Here is a 20,797-nt window from a genome sequence, read left to right on the forward strand (position 1 = left end):
CTGAAATTTTTAAAAGTTAGTGTTTTTTTTATTTTTTTTTCATAAATTTATCCGTTCAAAAATTAACTATCAAGGTTACAAAAAAATTGCTGTAAAACAAATATGTTTTACTATATCTTAGACCTTCTCACTATGTTTTGAACCTTGCAAAAATCAGTTCCTGGAGACAATGAATTTGAAAACGTGGCTTTTATATAGTCTTTTGTGAATGTTATTTAGTGTTTAGTTAAAAAAAATCTTGTCTCCGAAAAAACTGAACAAATTAGTTGATTTTTTTTAGTAATCTTTATTTTTTTTCTTTGTTATTTCAAACACTTATGATTTTGAAAACTGAAAGATACCGTCTCCGATTTTTTGTTTTTTGAAAGTACTCTGCTCATTATTTTGTTATGCAGAGTTTCCTGTGCCACATTTACGGTTACAAAACAATTTGTTTGGTTCCTCTCAGATGAGCAAAAATAGTTGCAGTTGCTCTTGAAGTCAACAATTTTTGTTGCAAAAACCAGACGTCTTTTTTTGTTTTTGCGGTTAGTTTTGTGAACGTTTTATTAAATATCGGTTTTCAATTTGTGCATCAATTTTATTTCCATTTTTATGACTCTGTTTTTGCAAACGAAAAAAAAGTAGCATAACATTTTCAGCATGGTTATATCCCTACCCAGTTCTTGGTGCAGGCTTATGAAAATACTATGATTGACCCAAATGTACTATGAAAAGACCATCATACTCGACTCATTTGAGCCATGAAAAGATTTTAGCTGGACTTTAGCTGGAAAAGATTTATTCTGGACTTTAGTTCGACTGAGATTTTTCGCCAAAAACATGGCTGGCTGGACTCAAAATTTTACAAAAGACTTTAGCTCGACCCAATATTTGGACTGGACTTAAGCTCGACACAAAGTCGAGTTAAAGTCTTTTCATGGGTCCATCATTGGACTCTTCTTAAGTCTGCTTTTTTGCAATTAAAATTGACCGTACAATATTGCATATAATATAGTCAGCGTGTAAGCTCCTTCATTGTTTACGATTCAGAAGAACCACTAATCCCTCAGAAACCTGCATTGTTTTTTAAACTGGATATTTCACAATTTTGGAGGGGAAAACAAACTGAATAACGCCGAAATTAAGAATTTGACGAAGATCTTAGGGCTTTTGGCAGTTTTCCAACTGTTTCTTAAGTTGAATTGCTCTGGTGCAAAGATGTTTAGTCTTGCTCCGGCTCTGCTTTTGTATGCACAGAAGCAGAAAAGATGAAAAATTTCGGATTTTGAAAAAAACAGACTTATGAAAAGACCAATGGTGGACCCTTGAAAAGACCTTTACTCGACTTTGTTGGTTATGAAATGACTAATGGTGGACCCATGAAAAGACCTTAGCTGGACTTTCTTCGTTATGAAAAGACTTTAGCTCAACCCATGAAAAGATATTAGCTCGACTTCAACTAGGAAGCTCGACCGTGTAATTATAGTCAATATATTGACTATAATTACACGGTCGAGCTTCCTAGTTGAAGTCGAGCTAATATCTTTTCATGGGTTGAGCTAAAGTCTATCCCCCCTAAATATATTGCCCCCCCCCCCTAAATATATTGCAGTAAGATCATAAGTCGAGGCCTAGGCCTGGGTAATTTCTGAATGGTTTTAACCATAGATAATACACAAAGAAGCACAAATTTAAAAACGAAACCGGAATGAAACAAAATGAATTAAAAATCAATTTAAAATCTCAGGCAGTACACACAGTCCGCAAGTTCTTCTGCAGTTGATTGTGAGTGAGTACCCGCTTAGACATTGATATCTTCTGAATATACAGGTTGCCACTGGGTAGAAATCCCTGCACGTGTACTCCACAAATGGAACTAGAATCCTCCCATTTACTACCGTGACAACTTCTGAAACAAAGTGAGATAGATCTAATTGGGGACAGGGTATTGTTCGGGTCTCTCTGGTTTATTAAATTGAGAAACTTATATTAAAAACAGAAAATTTCTGAAAAAACCCATCTCAGGTTGAGGGGCCGTCCGGAATGACCTCTGATCAGACCGTGCAGACCAAAGTATCCTCTGATCAGACTAAAGTGCGCTCGAAACACCGTGTACGCTCTAAATGCGCTCGAAACTGTCTCTGATCACAACTTTCCAGACGGAAAGGACCTCTGATCAGAAAAAAATCAGACCATTGTCCAGACGATTGTGCGACCATGGCCCAGACCATCGTCCAGACGATTGTGTGCTCAAAATAACTTCTGATCAGACTATTGTGCGCTCAAAAGTCGCTCTTGATCAGACTATTGTGCGCTAGAAATCACCTCACTGCACGAACTTTGTTATAATATATTCATTTCATAAAAATTGATGTTTGCATTATTAAATTCATCTAGAAAAAGACCACTCTAAAAGTATTATTGCTAAAGAAAAGAAAACCTAACTGCTGAGAAAAAATTTATTCAGTATACATTAGTGCATATTTCGAACTCAATGGATGAATTTAGACCGCTTTCCATATAAAATGTCGGATTCTACAGTAAAACAAAATTTCATTGTTATGGGACTGGCATGTTCTATCAGCTACGTACGACCCCTTTGGTTCTGAGTAAAAACATCTGACTCTAGATGTGTCTGTGATCATAATGCTGCTTTTTGTTGCCTCTTGGCAGAGCCAACATGGCTCGGTAAGATAAAACAAAAAAAAACAAAAAAACGGATTAATTCTGTTTTGCCCCCCCCCAGCTTAGTGAGCTTATAGTTTTTACGCCCCCAGGCGCACGTGCTATTTTCTTACATATTAACGTGCTATATAACAACATATAATTTGTAACTGGGGGGCGTAAATCACACTGGGGGCCGAAACAGAATAGATCCCAAAAAACAATTACGCTCGAAATGGTCTCTGATCAGACTAATGTGTGCTTGAATCCGCCTCTGATCAAACTATTCCCATCCTGAAGTGACTTCTGATCATACCATCCCCAGACCGAAGTGACCTCTGATCATACCATCCCCAGACCGAAGTGACCTCTGATCATACCAACTCCGAGACCGAATTGACCTCTGATCATACTATTGCGCGCTCGAACCAAATCCCAGACGGTGTAATTGTGGTTTGGGAACACACCGTGTGCGTTGGATTTGGTCTGATCAGACGTCATTTCCGAATGGCACCTCAACCTGGGATCACTATACCTCTGACACAATTTAAGGCTATTTTCTGTTATAGCCCCCCCCCACCCCAGCCTGATATAGCCAATCTGTTTACAGCCCCCAGAAAAACAAATGCTATTTAACGATATTTAATTGGATAACGGTAATATTTCGTCATCAATGCTAAAATTAAGTTGAAAGGATTTTTCCTCTCAGGTGCTTAAAAAAATAGATTGATAAAACTGTTCTTACTGGACAAGATACACATGGAATTATTTAAAACACACATTATTCAACTGCCGCTTACATTATATGCAAATTGTAATTTCTTACATACACAATAATTTCAAAACTTCGCTGCATCACTATATTGTGAATGCTGTTTTTGTTTAACTGACAATGTGACTGTATGAATTTCAAATAATAGGCTATTATATGCATAAGTGGAGGTGGAATTCGACGTGGGGCGCTATAACAAAAAAGAGCCCTGATCTTTTCAACAATTGCCCCCCCTTGCAAAAGGGGGACTCTTCTTGAATAGAATTTAAGCGAACGAATTGTTAACCAATCAGACTACTAATAAGTTTCCACAAATGCACATGCTATGCTAAAATGAAAAAAAAATAAAGTAAGCCATGCTATCTTAATTAGCAGAATTGGAATACAAAGCGAAAAGAAGTTCCAACTGGCGGATCGGTGGGCGCGCTTCACCGTGATAATCGCTCCGATACATCCCACAGCGCATGAGAGGCAAGGCCGTGAACAGCGGTTCGCAATTGCGCTTAAACTAATGTTCGGCTATCTATACTATTGGCCAAGTAATACTGTGGTAAAGCATAGCAGAGAAGAGGGCGATTCTCTGCTGCCCACGAAGGGGGAGGGGCAATTGTTGAAAAGCTCTAAGAGCACATTTTGACAGCGGTTTCCAAAGCAATAATTTTTTGCCGCAACATTCTACGGTTTCAGTTGCATCCATTAAAAATCAAATTGCCTGTGTTCTTCCTTATTTTTCTTTCCTGGCTCTTTGACTTAAGTAGCGCTTTTTACCTCGTTCAAAAACAGATATGTGCTATATTTTGAATATATATATATATATATATATATATATATATATATATATATATATATATATATATATATATCTGAGAGTCATTAAAGTGATTAAAATGTTCTCATTTGACAAATGGAAGAGGAATCGTTTGATCAAGGATTATTTCATGTGATAACAAAATTTAAAACCAAACTTGTCAAAACTTTAAACAATAGAAATAGCAGTATTAAGTAAACCCTTCATTTTGAGATCGGCTATTTGTTTCTATAGCGCCAATGTTAATAAGCAAGAGATTGCTCTATTTTAGATTTAGAGTTGCTTTTCTTCATATCCTTATATGTGGGCAGCACGACAGAAAAAAAAATTAAATGCTACTATGGCAACGCACTTTGTAACGTTAAAGAGAGCCATTTTCTTTCCTGTGCGAGCAGTTAAGCTTAAAAACTCAAGAAAAACAAAAGAACTCGTTCAATTTTGTTCATGACGAGAAGTTTGCTCAATTACGTTTTCATACGATCAAATTTTGTCATTTACGGGAATCTTCCAGAAGAATTTGGCACATATCGAAGGAAAAGAAACCATATTGCTCTAATTTTACGTTTGGGTTCAGACAAAATTTTCCAAAAGGAGACTTTTGAACAAGTTATGTTATAATAAAACACTAAAGGTGCCTTGAACGTAAAACGGCACAATTTTTAATAATTTTTAAAAACTGTTCCTTTTGTAAATAAAAAGATATGTTTTTATTAGTTGAAAGAAAACAATGTTAACCAAACCAAAAGACGCAAACATCGCATTGCAGACTAGCGCCGCTTCCAAATCGGGACGGAGCATTCAGTCCATTTCACCCATCGTTTTCCAAAGAAAGTATCTTAAAACATGTAAAATTGGTTTACGGCGGGAATTATGGTTACGAAAGAATTGTTTGGAATATGTTTCATTTTTTGTCACCAAGTTCCACAAATTGCTATTTTGGCTATTTTGTGGAATTTGGTGACAAAATTTTCCCATCAGTTTCCCCACTAAAAAAACTACGATATTCCAGTTTGCGGTATTCAATTTTTACAAGCAACCTCCCTAATAATGCACAAATACGCGAGAACTTAATGCTCGTTTAAGTGGTTTTCCGACATTAAAGAACTTTGAAAAAAGCAAGTGAGCCGACAGTGCTGCAAAATTCAAGCTACATAGTGAATAGTTATACAAACTACATTTTGAATTAATTTTTTTACATTATACTTGTGATTAAACAATAGAAATTTATTTATGAGAACATCCATAGGCAAATAAGTTATACAAAAGTTTTTAATGTTATTGGTTGCTTCGTATAATTTACAATAATAAAAAAATAATTTATAGCATTCAGGTAAAACAGATATAATGTCAAGCATGTAAATTGACTCAGTTTAGATTACGTTTTATTAGGCAATCGTTTTCTGATTAACCGAATTTTTTAATATCTGAAAAACCCTTTGTATTAAAAAGCTGGTCAATAATTATTAACCTCTGAAAAAAAACTTGAGTGTCAAAATGTGATCAGTAATTTTTTATTTCTGAAAAATCCCTCTTTCTGAAAAGTGAGCAGTAACTATCAAATTGAGAAAGATCTCTCTGTGTGAAAGATGATCAGCAATTGGTTCATATTTCTTCTCAGCTGTTTGAACTCAATTTTTAATAACACTTTAAATTGTTAATCTTCTAGAAACGTTATTTAGAATTATTATTTAAAAATTAAAATTACTTTACGTTGATCATGTAGTCTCGCTGGAAGGCCAATGAATTAAGTATGAAGATGTCAACTCTGGCCCTTCAACAATAGGCCATGAACAAAACAACTGGGAACAAATTAACTATAATTAATTGCGTACTTATAACTAAATTAGTATAACATTTGCAATGTTTTTTTTCAGGGCCTTGTGTTGAAATAAGCGTTATATGACGTTTAGCGATGGTTTTATAATTGGATCAATAGCAGCGCAATTTATCGGATTTATTCGGCAATTAAAGCTGGCCTTGAAAATCGATTAGTGCCGCTTTAGAAATTTCAACGCCGAATAGAATATTTTAATTTACCAAGAAACATGCTTAATTGTGGAATATGGTGCCAAATTTCTTCACCGTATTCCAAAGTTTAAAACTTTTTTTCCACAAAACGCCAAACGTGTGATATGACTACAAAATTGAGCACAATTTTCCACAAAATAAGCCATCTGTTGGAATTGGTGTTAATCTATTTCGTTTTTTTTTCGTTTTTTTTTTGGTAGAGTGACTAGTCTTCAATGCTGCAGCTGATTAAATAAAAGCTTCTAATGTTTCTTTTTTCTTGTCGTTTGAACCGATTTCCAGTTTTATCATAAGTACTAATATTTTTGCCACAGAACTTGTCAACAATTCATTAAACCAAAGACAAATGGGTGACAAATTTGAAGGTGTCTATACCTTCACTTAGTGTACAATCAACTCGCTATCATCTGCAATTAAGTGCATCAAAAATACTTATAGCAAATAGACCAATTGTGTAGCATCCATGTGAATGTTCAAATATCTTAACTTATTTCTTCTTAAATATTTAAGGCTCACAAACCCTAGATTTTTTTTCAAAAATTTCTGTAGACGCTATCATTAGAAGCAAACGCATCGTACTGTCCGATGGAGCACAAAATTTCCCACTTTGAAAGTTTGCAAATCCCTCAACCCACCGAAGATTCTCCTCCTCTCTCATCCAATGAAATCCAATTCAATTGTGAATCAATTTTTCACGTTCATACAAAATTTAAACAGTTAATGGATTTTCAGGATGATATGCAGCTCATGGGAGCTGTAATAGTAAAAAACAATGAACCAAAAACGTTATTAATAGCTTTAAAAAATCTTTAGAGAAGAAATGCGAAAATTGAAGTTAAGTTAGGCCATTTTTATGGTGAAAATTTTGCTCCATAAGTAATTGAAAAAACTAAATAGTTTAAAAACTGTTTCTTACTGTTAAAAGAAGTTCCTTCAGTAGAATAAAAAAAAATCTCAGATAATTAAAAATCAATCTCAAATTCGTAATTGAGTTAAGCACGAGTTACCTTTTTCTAGCCCTAATTCAAACATCAAACCAACATTGCACCAACGAGTGGCTATCTGAGCTAGCGAATTAAGTCTGAGTAATGAATAAATAGTTTTTATCTTTACTTACAGGGAGAGTAGTTTTGAGTGTTTAAACTATCATTAGATAGAAGACATAACCGTTCACAAATTTTTAAAAAATATATTTTAGAACCCGGGCCGAGGTGTCAATGCTAAAAAAAGGAAAAATTATTTAAGATTGGCGTTCATTGCTTTGAACTTATGTACGATTAACGCTATAGCGTAGATTTTACACAAATTCAACGCATTCAACGCCCATCTTACATATTTTGCGTTGAATTTATCGTAGATATTACTTTTTGTGTTGAATTTATCATAGATCTTACTTGTTTTGCGCTGAATCTAGCGGCGATCTTACATATTTTGCGTTGAATTTAGCGTAGCTTTTAAATAATTTTTCGATGAGTTTGGCGTTGACCTTATATAGTTTTGCTTTTTGATTTTTTGTGGGAGGGTCAATTTTTTGCGATTTTTTGTAGATAAAAAAACCGGTTGCGCGCAAGATAACACACAGTTTCACACCTATTTTCACCCCCATTCAATTCTTTTCAATACAATTCTTACATTATTAGCGGTTATAAGCGCTCGTTACTCGGTACTTGTAGCATTTGACGAAATTTAGTTGGTACCCGTCTGTAATATGTTCTACGTAATGACCAATGTTTTTTGATTATTTTAAACAAATTTCAACTAAATTTGCAAAATAAATTTCTTTTTTTTACATTTTTTTTGTTCCGACCCACTAGTAGGGGAAGAACTATATAATCAAATGGGTTTTCTTTGCTCAGTCAATTTCGGCCAATCGATATATTAATCGTAGAGAACTGAGACTGAAATTATTAGAATTCACGTCCACCGTAGAATATGGAATTAAAAAACCCGTTTTTTTATTTTCGAGTTATCGAGTTTTTTGAGTTATCGAGATTTGAAGTTTTCTGAACAGTGGAGGGAATTCAGTTAATTTTATTCACATCTTCCGTATTTTTGACAAAATTTAGGCAGCAATTACAACCGGCTCTGAAGATGGATTAGTTCAGCTTTGAAAAATTCAACGCTGGATAGAAGAATTTCAAATTAACAACAAATGTTCACGTGCCTAATTGTGGAATATGGCGGCAAAATTTCCACCATATTCCACAGTTTTAAACTCTCTTCTTTAACAAAACGCTAAAAGTGGAATATGGTTACAAAATTTGACACAGTTTTCCACAAAATATGCCATCTATTGGAATTGGTGTTAATCTAGTTCAAGTTTCATTTGGTAGAAGCGTTAGTCTAGTAATGCTACAGCTGATGCAATAGAAGTTTTCTTCCCTCTTGTCGTTTCAAACTATTTCCAGTTTCGTCATAATTATGAGTATTTTGCCACAGAACTTGTCAACGATTCTTGTAGATAAACAAACCAAAGATAAACGAGTGATAATTTCAAAACTGTCTTTATACCGTCACCTAGTGTACTATTACTTAGTAATCATCTGCAATTATGTGCACTTAAAATAATTGGGATTTGCTAGCGAATAGACCAATTGTCTAGCCTCCAAACAGAATGATAATGAGGAATAGCAAATACATTTAAAACTTCTTCAGTTGACAAATAGCTCTGTTGTTGTTTTCAAATATCTTAACTCGTTTCAGCTAATATTTTTAAGTTTCGATGCTCACAAACCCTACAATTCTTCTTCATAAGTTTGTACAAACGCTATCATTAGAATGAAAAGCATCGTCTTTTCGAATGGAGCACAAAATGTTTTACTTTGGCAGTTTGCAAATCGCACCCCCCCCCCTGAAAATTCTAATCCCTTCAAATTACAACTGCTGAATTTGATAGATTTTTGTGGTGTTTCTGAACAGCTGTTCTATGGTATACGGTTGCTGATCGATTTTTTATTATGAATATGTTCTACGTAATGACCAATGTTTTTTGATTATTTTAAACAAATTTCAACTAAATTTGCAAAATAAATTTCTTTTTTTACATTTTTTTTGTTCCGACCCACTAGTAGGGGAAGAACTATATAATCAAATGGGTTTTCTTTGCTCAGTCAATTTCGGCCAATCGATATATTAATCGTAGAGAACTGAGACTGAAATTATTAGAATTCACGTCCACCGTAGAATATGGAATTAAAAAACCCGTTTTTTTATTTTCGAGTTATCGAGTTTTTTGAGCTTTCGAGATTTGAAGTTTTCTGAACAGTGGAGGGAATTCAGTTAATTTTATTCACATCTTCCGTATTTTTGACAAAATTTAGGCAGCAATTACAACCGGCTCTGAAGATGGATTAGTTCAGCTTTGAAAAATTCAACGCTGGATAGAAGAATTTCAAATTAACAACAAATGTTCACGTGCCTAATTGTGGAATATGGCGGCAAAATTTCCACCATATTCCACAGTTTTAAACTCTCTTCTTTAACAAAACGCTAAAAGTGGAATATGGTTACAAAATTTGACACAGTTTTCCACAAAATATGCCATCTATTGGAATTGGTGTTAATCTAGTTCAAGTTTCATTTGGTAGAAGCGTTAGTCTAGTAATGCTACAGCTGATGCAATAGAAGTTTTCTTCCCTCTTGTCGTTTCAAACTATTTCCAGTTTCGTCATAATTATGAGTATTTTGCCACAGAACTTGTCAACGATTCTTGTAGATAAACAAACCAAAGATAAACGAGTGATAATTTCAAAACTGTCTTTATACCGTCACCTAGTGTACTATTACTTAGTAATCATCTGCAATTATGTGCACTTAAAATAATTGGGATTTGCTAGCGAATAGACCAATTGTGTAGCCTCCAAACAGAATGATAATGAGGAATAGCAAATACATTTAAAACTTCTTCAGTTGACAAATAGCTCTATTGTTGTTTTCAAATATCTTAACTCGTTTCAGCTAATATTTTTAAGTTTCGATGCTCACAAACCCTACAATTCTTCTTCATACGTTTGTACAAACGCTATCATTAGAATGAAAAGCATCGTCTTTTCGAATGGAGCACAAAATGTTTTACTTTGGCAGTTTGCAAATCGCACCCCCCCCCCCCCCCTGAAAATTCTAATCCCTTCAAAATACAACTGCTGAATTTGATAGATTTTTGTGGTGTTTCTGAACAGCTGTTCTATGGTATACGGTTGCTGATCGATTTTTTATTATGAATTCCAGTTCAATTGTAAACCAAGTTTTCACATTTACAATTTTTTAAAAACGTAATGGATTGTCAAGACGATATGAAGCTCGTTTGAGTTGTAATGATATAAAAGAACAAAACATAGCTGTCATATATAGCTCTAAACATTCTTTAGAGAAGAACAGCAAAAAATGAAGTTAATGTAGACCGTTTTTACTTTAAAAATTTTACTCCATTAATAATAGAAAAATCTCGAGTAGTCTCGGGTGTTCGATATTGAGTATTTGAGCTCTGAACAACATAAAACCAAACAATCAGAAGGTCAATATAATGAAAAACAGTACCAAGAACAAAATCTAAAAACTGTTTCTGAATGTCAAAAGAAGTTCCTTCAATAGACAAAAAAATCTCGACCTTAAATTAAAACAAACCCAAATTCTTAATTGAATGAAGCACTAGTTACCTCATTGTAGCCCTAATTCAAACATCAAACCAACATGGAACCAGCGGCTATCTGCAATAGCCTTAGCTACTCGTTTTGTTAGTTAAGTCTGAAAATTGAATGATTAGTTTTTTTTTCTTTACTTCCAGGGAGAGAATTTTTGAAATTTTCAACTTTCGTTAGCTAGAAGACATGACCGCTCACAAAATAAAAACAATATTTAAGATGCTCACTGATACTCTAACTATCTTGATGTTACGTTCCAACAAGTAATATTACTACTCATGGAACCTACTCATCATCATAAGTTAAGCCAAGAACTGCAATTAAATCTAAAATTGTTGAGTTTAATCAATTCCAAAAAAAGCCTCTGTAAATATAATTTCCATGTGACACTCAGATTTTCGCCATTTGCAAGCGCAAAAGCATTTCTTGCTTGAAATATTATTTCGTAGTTTTTGTATTTTAAGCGGTATGTTGGAAAAACTGGATTGTATTTTTTTTTAAAAAGTCTGAAAAACGTTTACTGCATAATTTTATAAAGTTCCGTTTTATAACTAACTTGGTTGATTTTTAGCAAAGGGGCAATTGAAACGTTCCGGTGCGGTAAATGTTATGAGGACAAAGTTTCAAAAAAATCCCCGTTCACCAAAATTCTTTTAAAAATTTCAACGCATCTCACAACTCAAACCATCTTAACACGAATCACTCCCAAATCTCCTATTTGACAGGCACTCGTTCTGCCAGCAGCTGCAATCGAGTCATTTGTTCTTAACATAAATGAGATTCTCGCTAAGTTTCATAGAATAGCTGATTTTTGTAAAAAAAAAATAGCAGTGAATTGCTTTAAGCTGCATTTTAAATTATGATCGACTGCAATGCAAACCTTCAACTCAAATGCAATTTTCACATCAATTTATACGCTGATTCCATTTTTTTCAATACATTTCTTACATTTTTAGCGGTTATAAGCGCTGGCTGCTCTGTACTTGTAGCATTTAACGAAATTTAGTTGGTACCCGTTTATTGTACGTTTTAAGTAATGTCCAATGGTTTCTGATTATTTTAGGCAGAGTTCAAATGAAACTTTAAAATATTTTCATGTATTGTTCTTTTTTTTGTTCCGACCTACTTGTGGGGGAGGAAATATAGACTCAAATGGTTTTTTTGTTCAGTCAGTTCTAGCCGATCGATATATTCATCGTAGAGAGCTGATACTGGTATCATTAGAATGCCCAACTAGCGTAGATTATGGATTTTTTTTTATTTTTATCTTTTACAGGGAGTTATTGAGGTTTAAAGTTGTGAAAAGTAGAGGGAATTCCGTTATCATGTTTAACATTTCCTTAGTTTTGACCAAAGTTCGGTCAGTTGTGCTGAAATTTGCTGATAATTTTTAAAAAAACGATGTTATTGGGTTTATTTTTAACGATAGAAGAAGGTAACCAATCACCAATTGGTTTCATCCGAGTTTTTTGGTTAATATTTTTTTTAATTTTTTTAAATTTCAGACTTTTTTGAATCATAAATTGTTCTCAATTTGATAAGTTTTTGTATTCTACTTTGTTTAAATATAGCGGAAGTAGAGACCTTCCATCTGCTGTCACAATCATCGAAAGCTCCAAAAAAAGTAGTTGTGCTTTTGCTTCCCATAACTGTCTTCTGGAAATAAATTTTCACCCGTTTATTGAAAAAGTAACCTAATAATTATACAAAATGCATCATTTAATTCGGTTTACTCAAATATTTCATTTGCTAATTGAATTAATATGCAAACGAATGAAAAAAATACTTGTTTTGTTAGATGTGAAGAAAAATCAGGCCTATGTTTGGACTCCTTTTGGATTCTTACAATCAATATTTATTCGGATTATAATAGGGCGCGTTCTTTTTCAAAGTATTTTTGCAATCTTGTAATTTAATGTTGATAAATGAGGAGAATGATTTCAAATCACAACCCAATCAAAAACAGAAGCAATTTAAAACAAAATAAGGGCAAATGAACATATAGTTTGTCTTCAGAGAAGAGCTCACAGTTTTTATGGCTCGGACAATATGTTTTCGTAAAAATTAAATTAATTAAATAAATTGCAGCCTCAATACTAAGTCTTAAAAAAAAAACAGTTTCATTTGCGCTCCTAATGAGCTATAGGTGAACCTATACAATGTCTTCAGTTGTTACCTAATGCCTCCAATGACTTTTGAGTGTATTCGTTTTAAGAGAAGGTCAGTGAATTTGGAAGTTTGTTAATTTTTTTTAATCTTATTTTTGTCCACCTGTAGCTTAGTTTCAAAATATATTGGGCAAATTTTTTTCAAAATGACGTGCAAAAACACATTTTATAGTGTTTTCATACTTTAGCAATGGTTTTTTGGCTTTCATACTACAAAGTTTTGTAAAAAATTTTGTGAACTTTTGCGTATTTGCTCATATTTTAGATTGTTATTCGTATTCTTTTGAACTCATCATATTAAAATTAGCTCCAACAGACTTTGAAATGATACAGTAAAGAATAATTTGAAAAATTTCAAAGAATGGCTCATAGCTTTAAAGTCTAAGAATCCATGCTCTCGCCGAATTTTGCAAGTTTTTTGTTTTTCCCTCTAATTGTTGTTCTTCTTGTTGTTAAGCTTGTTCATGGCAATCAAAAGACTGAATTGTTTCTACGGATCGTTTAATGAATCAATTTACTAATTTCAGCTCACAGCTAACGGTTTTAAGAACTTTCAATTACTTTTTTAAGAAAAAGTTTTTGTTATTCATATTTTTGTTCTTTTAGTCGTCAACAAGTAACTTGATCCCAATATTGACAGGGCTCATCAATTTTCTGTTGCCTGAACGATATCTTTGCTGTTGGTTATGTTTTGACTGATGTCTTTTTTTGCATTATTGTTTTTGCAGCCTCACTACTAAATTTTAATAATAACAGTTGCAATTGGGTTCCTAAAGAGCTATAGGTGAATTTATACAATGTCTTCAGTTGTTATCTAATGCCTCTTATGACATTGAATGTATTTGTTTTAATAGAAGGTCAGTGACGTTCGGAAGTTTGTCAAATTTTTATCTTATTTCTGTCCTAATGTATCTTAGTTGTAATATATATTGGGCAAAATTTATTCAAGGTGACGGGCAAAAACAAACTTTATAGTGTTTTTATACTTTAGTAATGGTTTTTTGGCTTTCTTACTACGAAGTTTTGTAACAATTTTGTGAACTTTTGCGTATTAGCTGATATGCTAGATTGTTATTCGTCTTCTTTTCAACTCATCACATTAAAATTAGCTCCAACAGACTTTGAAATAATATAGTGAAGAACAATTTGAAAAATTTCAAAGAATAGCTCATAGCTTTAACGTCTAGGAATCCATGCTCTCGCCCAATTTTGCAGGATTTTTTTTTGTTTTTCCCTCTAATTGTTGTTCTTTTTGTTGTTAAGCTTGTTCATGGCAATCAAAAGCTTTAATGATTTCTACGGATCGTTTGATGAATCAATTTACTAATTTCAACTCATAGCAAACGGTTTTAAGGACTTTCAAATATCTTTTTAAGAAAAAATTTTTGTTATTCCTATTTTTGTTCTCTTTGTCGTCAACAATTGACTTGATCCCAATATTGACAGAGCTAATCATTTTTCTGTTGCCCTGAAAGATATCTCTGCTGTTGGTTACGTTTTTACTGATGTCTATGGAGCTAAGAAATTTGTTTTCCTGGGTTGTTCGTAAGTTTCCGATTCTGGTAAATATTTGTGGTTATTTTTGTTGTCGTCTCCACAAACACACTTTCTTTTTACCCAGAAGACGCAGTTAAAGTCAAAAGAGACCCAAGAGAAGCTCTCAATCCTCTTTGTAAATTAACAATTTTGATGATTTTCAATGTCTTATTTTTATATTGAATTCAACACTCTGATTTCGATGAGTTGTTTGTGAAGTTTTTGAGTTCTGTCTATGTTTGTTGTTTTCTGTCGTGCTAAGATTTTGTTTCACAAATAACTTTCACAATTGGCGTCCTGTGCAGTTGCCATTTAATCTGCTTTCGTTTTAAGTTGAAAGGCTACGGTTTGTTTGAATTTTTTGAAAATGTTTCATTTAATAACTCTGTGGATTTTTGAGCTTTGTCACTTTTATCTCATTTCTTACAATTTTATAGCTTGGACTCTTTGACGAAATATTGCATCCTATTTCCAGTAAACCTTGAATCATTCTTTATAATAGTTTGATTTTCAAGTATTAGTTTCTTGGCTTTGGTACTATGCAATTTCGTAAAAGTGTGATTCATGGATATCAGCCTATTCTGATTTCTTTTTTTCCTTGCCACATTTTCAAAAATGGGGTGGCCCACTTGGCAAGGAAAAAAATGCATAATGGGCGATTTGTTTCCATTAATAGCCTATGGTTTTAACGGTTGCTGCACCGCATTCTTGTTTAGAATTTGTTTTTTTTTTTCATTATTTTTTCGTCATTTTTGATGTTGTCCGACATTTTATGGATAACGTCAAGAATCATTTGCTTCATATGAGGAATAAATTTACCTTATAAATGAGCCGAGTTGATACGTATCGGTTTGAATCAGTTTGAAGTTGGTTGTTTTTAAAAGGAGAACCGTACTTTTGAACTTCCCCTTTTTTGGTTTTCTTTTTCGGCCTGTCACCGCGTCGCATTATTGAGGGTTCTTATATCTAAACTAATGAAGATCTAATGAAGTACAGGTTGATTTGTTTAGTTGGATTTTACCTGATTCCTATTTCATTTTGTTATTAAGTGTTATCTGATTCCTATTTCATTTTGTTTTTAAGTTTTCTTTAAATATAGACGTCGAATTTTGGGCGTAAATAATGTTTGTTATTATTTGTTTTTATGTGTGTCTTGTCCAGTACTCTCATTGATTGCAGATCTCATCGGCTCTCCAATTCAGCATTATTTTTTCGCTTAGTTGTTTTTTGAAAGATATGTGAATTCTTGAAAGTTTTCTATCTCTTCCTCATTTGGTAGACAAATAAATCAAAACGTGGATGAGCGGGGTGCAAACATTATGTGCAAACGCAAAAAATCGGAGTCATCTTGTTTGCATTAAACGCAAATCTAAAATTTTGGAATTTTTGGATTGAACAAGCAATTCTACGCCAAAAATGTTTCAATAAATTTTACATTTTATCATGTCAAACTCTCGAATGGAAAATTAGCAATATGGCAAACCATCTTTACATTGGTTCTAACTAACAACTTGTTTTAGAAAGGCCCAAATCTAAACTGGTCTAATTTCTCACTTTTTGCTGAATTCAATTTTTATTCAATAAAGAAAATCTCACCTTGTGAAAACATTGCTGAGGAGAAAAAAATTAAAAGGAAAGGCAGCAAACAAATCATTTCTGACTGTCTGGGAAAATTACGTAACAGAATAGGGGGAAGAAAATAGGTGGAACTTAGCCAAATGCTTATGAATTATTTAAGGCTTTAAAACTTTTCCATATTTTCATGGAATACTTCATCAATTCGAACTGTTGATTTTTGACAAAGAGTTTCAATTGAGAACAAAATACTTTTGCAAATAAAAGGTACGAGAAATCTAATTCAATTTACAGCTTTGCAATTGCTCAAATAAATAGCCGCGACTTCGGTAATAGAATTATAAAAAGTTAGCTTGACAAATAATAGACCATGACGTTTGAAATAATGAAGTCAGTTGGACAATAAAGAGAAACAAATAAAATATTTATGGAAGTAAGTCGGTCAGGCTAGGAATTAGCATTTTAGTGGAATGATCAGTCACAACGTAATGCGGATATTGCCGGAAATTCTTCCAATACCAAAAAAGGAAATTCGTTTGCGTCACAAATTTTTCTCTAAAAAAGTTATAATAAAACAAAGTACGCAAAACTGTATATCAAATAGGGTTTTGAATTTTCAACTCGGCCAAGAACATATGAATTTATTTGAATTTCGACTGAAATCTTTGGAGTTTTAATTTCACCAACATAAGCTAAAAAATAAATTAGGTCAAAGCCAGCATGATAGCTATTTAAAAAGCAAAAAATGGAAAGCAATTTTACAACTTTTCAAACAAACGAAAAAACTAATGCTTAACCAAAACAAAAAGGTTACGCAAATAAAAAACCTACACGGAATTAAATTCCTGAAAATCTGTGGAAAATAATGATAAAAATTCACTATGAAAAAAAAGGAAACCTGCGAAAAGAAAAGTTAATCTTGCGAACAAAAGTAGAATTGACTGAAAGAATTCAGTCAAACAAATAAAAATGTGAGATTGATTGTTCCAGTTCGGGATTAACTTGAAATAGGCAGTTTTTTTTTTGTTTTGACCAGTTATTATAACTTATATTAAGCTAAGCAATATAGACTCGTTCATGAAATAAAGGTCATATGATTATTAGAGGTGCTTATTGTGCGGGGACTTTATTAATTTTGTTTCGGGGTGTATCTTAAGACAATTGATAGTTCTTATAATATTCTATTAATATTACATTCAATATTGCACATAACACTTAAGCTCAAGATAAGGGGAATATATTGCGTGCGACGAAATCATTTTCTAAATTTGGATTTCGAATTATAGATTTTGAGATGAAGTATACAGAATTCTTTCTTTGAAAAACATTGTTGCCCCAATGCTATGCAAAAATTCTACTGAAAAAAAGCTATTGAAAACCGGATTCGGATCCAAAAGAATCCTTTCGGGGCTCGTGGAAATGTGATATGTGTTATCAACCAAAAGAAACACAGCTCAACCGGAATGAGTTCGCTTATTCAACTTTGTAATCTTGCAAGATAATCATTTTTCTGGCAGAGCTTTGCAAGATTATCATTTTCCGGCAGTAAGTTGGTATACGATAAACATATTTGGTCAAATCATGCCAGACTCCTACATCACTCTGTCTCGACTAAGGAGCTCATCGATTAATTGCAAAAGGGGCATAAAATAGCGTTGGAAATAAATAACAAGTTTTCTAGTGATATCAATTAACTGTAAGAAACTCTCTTGAATTTCCTTTTTCTTAGTTTTAAATATCTTAGTCATCATCATCATTATCAATATAAACAAAACATTTTGACGTCTTTGAAACTCTTACAGATTTTTCAAATTTGGAAGATGGCGAATTCAAAACGAGAAACTAATTTCGACACATTAACAATTTTCTTGAGAGTTATTCAACACAAAATTGAGATGTGATGATTGTTCCAACGTTCAAATTTATTTGACGGCCAGGAAATTAATGACTTCCTGGCTCTTTTTGAAAGGTCACATTTGAAGATCGATAATTTTACAGAGAACTTTACAGAGATACAAAAAGTTATCATCGAAAAACCTCTTGAAGAACTGAATCCGTTGTTGGCATTTTAAATGTCGTCTTTTTTTGAGTGAAAATGAAGCTCAAATGTTCAAATTTTTTTAGTTTTGTTGCCTTAAGGCAAACAAATTTTTTTTCCAATTTCTTTTCCAATTCTTCTATTCTCCAGTCTTTTTGCAAAGTCGTCAGATAATATGTTAGGAATTATTATTCAATTTTGATAAACGAAAAAACCAAAAGCTAGAATTTGGACTTTTCTTCTTATCAAAACAAAAGACGCTGCATTTAAAGAAAATTAACGAAGGAGAAACTTTTTGAAATATTAGTTAATTTCATTCTTCGTTGGTTTCAGATACAGTAAGAATTGATTGCTCTCTGCTAATAGAGAGCATATCAATTTTTTGTAGCACTTTCCCACTTTTAGCAACACTTATCGTTTGTTTCAGTTCAACTGAAAGAGATTCCAAATCAAAAGTAACATCCAACAAAAGATGCTCATCCATAGTCGGCCTTAAAGTCGGCGAAAGGAACCATAAAACTGTCACCATAATCAAATCTCCGCCGATCTTCTCTAGAATGGTATATACTGGCTCTTTCGATAGAAAAAGCAACATTTTTTTATGATGCAACAACGTACATTGTTTAAAAAAATTTTAGCTCCTATGTAATGTTTTGATAATTGTTAAAGTAATACTGTTTTGATTGACTTTTTTCATTTCAGAAAAGTGATGCTAGCTCAATACACAGTGCCCTTTTTTATTTTTTTTCTTTCTGGTAATGCGAAAAACACCAATGACATCTAATATACATGATAAAAATTTGAACTGACATTCAAAACGTTTTTCAAAAACAACAAAAATAGAGTTACGGTTAATTTATTATTTTGATTCCATATAAAAGAATTTTTTGATAATTTATTTTGAAAAAGAAGTAAGTTGAATTCCTTTTTCTTGGATAGGAGGAAAAAGAAGCTGAGGACAAAAGGGAAGAGCGATTTAATTTTATATCCTCAAATTTATTAAATTGCATTCAATTACCACAAAAACTAAAGAATCACGCAAGACAATTTTTCTGCCAATTTGTTGTTTTTCTAAATTTAACGAACTAATAGTCACAACCAACATTTGCAACGGGAGGTTGCATTGGTATCACTATTTCAGAGAGAAAAGTAGGCACTATTCAAAAATGCAAAAAAAGTTTTGCTCTTGCAATGCCATAAACAAAGTATGAAAATTCTCACAAAGGACAGTTGCTACCAATGAAGTTTTATATTAAGAGGAGAAAATTTATCATCTCCTGATGTCATGTGTTCAAACTGTTTAAAAACAAATGGTATAACCATTTTCTTTACTGAGTTTTTCTCCCCTTAAAAGCTATACTTTGTACCTAAATTGCTTGATAAGTTTGATTTTAAACATTATATAGAAGTTACTTTCAAATTTTACAAAAAGAATTGCAAATTTGGAAGAATTAATTGCCACTAAGAATAACCAAAATTAAGAAAAGTATTTTATAATATTGTTTTTGGAGCTAGCAGAATGTAGCGATTGTTTGCAATATTTTTCTAGGACTTCTATATTTAGTTTAATTTAACTTTCGGTAATATTTTTTTTCTCTCAAAGTTGTACGCTGCTTTTTCTTATATATATTTTTGATTATAGACATTTTTTACACAAGAACATCAGGCAATTTTCAACTGATATTACGACCTGGTTAATCGCGCTTTGTTCAAGTTGAAATTGAAATTTTTAAAGTTCTTGGGCAAAATAATTGTTCCTCTCTCGATTTTACAGATAATTTGCGTAATAACTACAAGCCGCTGTTTTTTGAGTAATTATTAATTTCAGACTGATTTCAATCAATGGGTATTTGTTCAGCCTTTAAGATTTTAGCGTTTACCATCGAACTAAAAAACATATGTTGGAATAGTACTTTTTGTGCCGACACACATTACTATAAAAAACGTACAGTACATAGATATATTCAACAAAATAATGATGAAATAAAATTGTTAAATTTACAGGTTTCGAAGGAATGGATCATTTTTCTGCGTCCAACAGAAAAAAAGTAAAAGTTAAAAAAATGGCCGGAAAAATACCAATATTGCCCATATTGTTGCAAACAATAGCCAAAAAATAATGCCAAGTTATTTTTGTTTAAAGATCATTCAATTTTATCCATTTGAATTCTGTTTAAGAGCTTTATAATGACACGGCACCGACAAAAAACGTGCTTTTCTCAAATTAAAAACAATATCGAAAGCAATATCGGAAACAATGACAGCCAATTCTATAATCGCCAAGAAAATTCTCAAAACAAAAATAAATTGTCTAGAATTACTGTAATAAAAATACTTGTTTTCAGTTGTCTACTAAAGCCCTTGTTGGTGGTCCTTAGGTTTTTCACAAAATCTTTCAAAAAGTGAGTAAGTGCTCTTAAATAGCAGGACAGATCTTCCCGGGCTGAAACCCAAGATCGATAGTCCGTATATGAGGACCGAAAGGAGCAAACCAAGAGGTGTCAAGCGTTAGGAATGACAAGGGTCTGGGCACTTGGGTGAACTGGACACTATCGAATAAACGACCTCTTTAACAGTAGTGAAAAA

At 32.7% G+C, this 20,797-nt stretch overlaps 1 long non-coding RNA gene across 1 annotated transcript; it reads right to left on the reverse strand.

The window, feature by feature from the left end:
- Positions 1-1,688: 1,688 nt before the first annotated feature.
- LOC142342094 (uncharacterized) lies at positions 1,689-17,155 on the reverse strand. The gene is made up of 2 exons (XR_012759148.1): positions 16,195-17,155; positions 1,689-1,891 (listed from the first exon to the last, which is right to left on the reverse strand). It is a non-coding gene; the product is annotated as an uncharacterized LOC142342094 (long non-coding RNA).
- Between the last annotated feature and the right edge of the window lie 3,642 nt (positions 17,156-20,797).

This window comes from Convolutriloba macropyga, chromosome 7 (genome assembly GCF_964194025.1).
Source record: "Convolutriloba macropyga chromosome 7, txConMacr16.3, whole genome shotgun sequence".
In the NCBI taxonomy this organism is placed as follows: Eukaryota; Metazoa; Xenacoelomorpha; order Acoela; family Convolutidae; genus Convolutriloba; species Convolutriloba macropyga.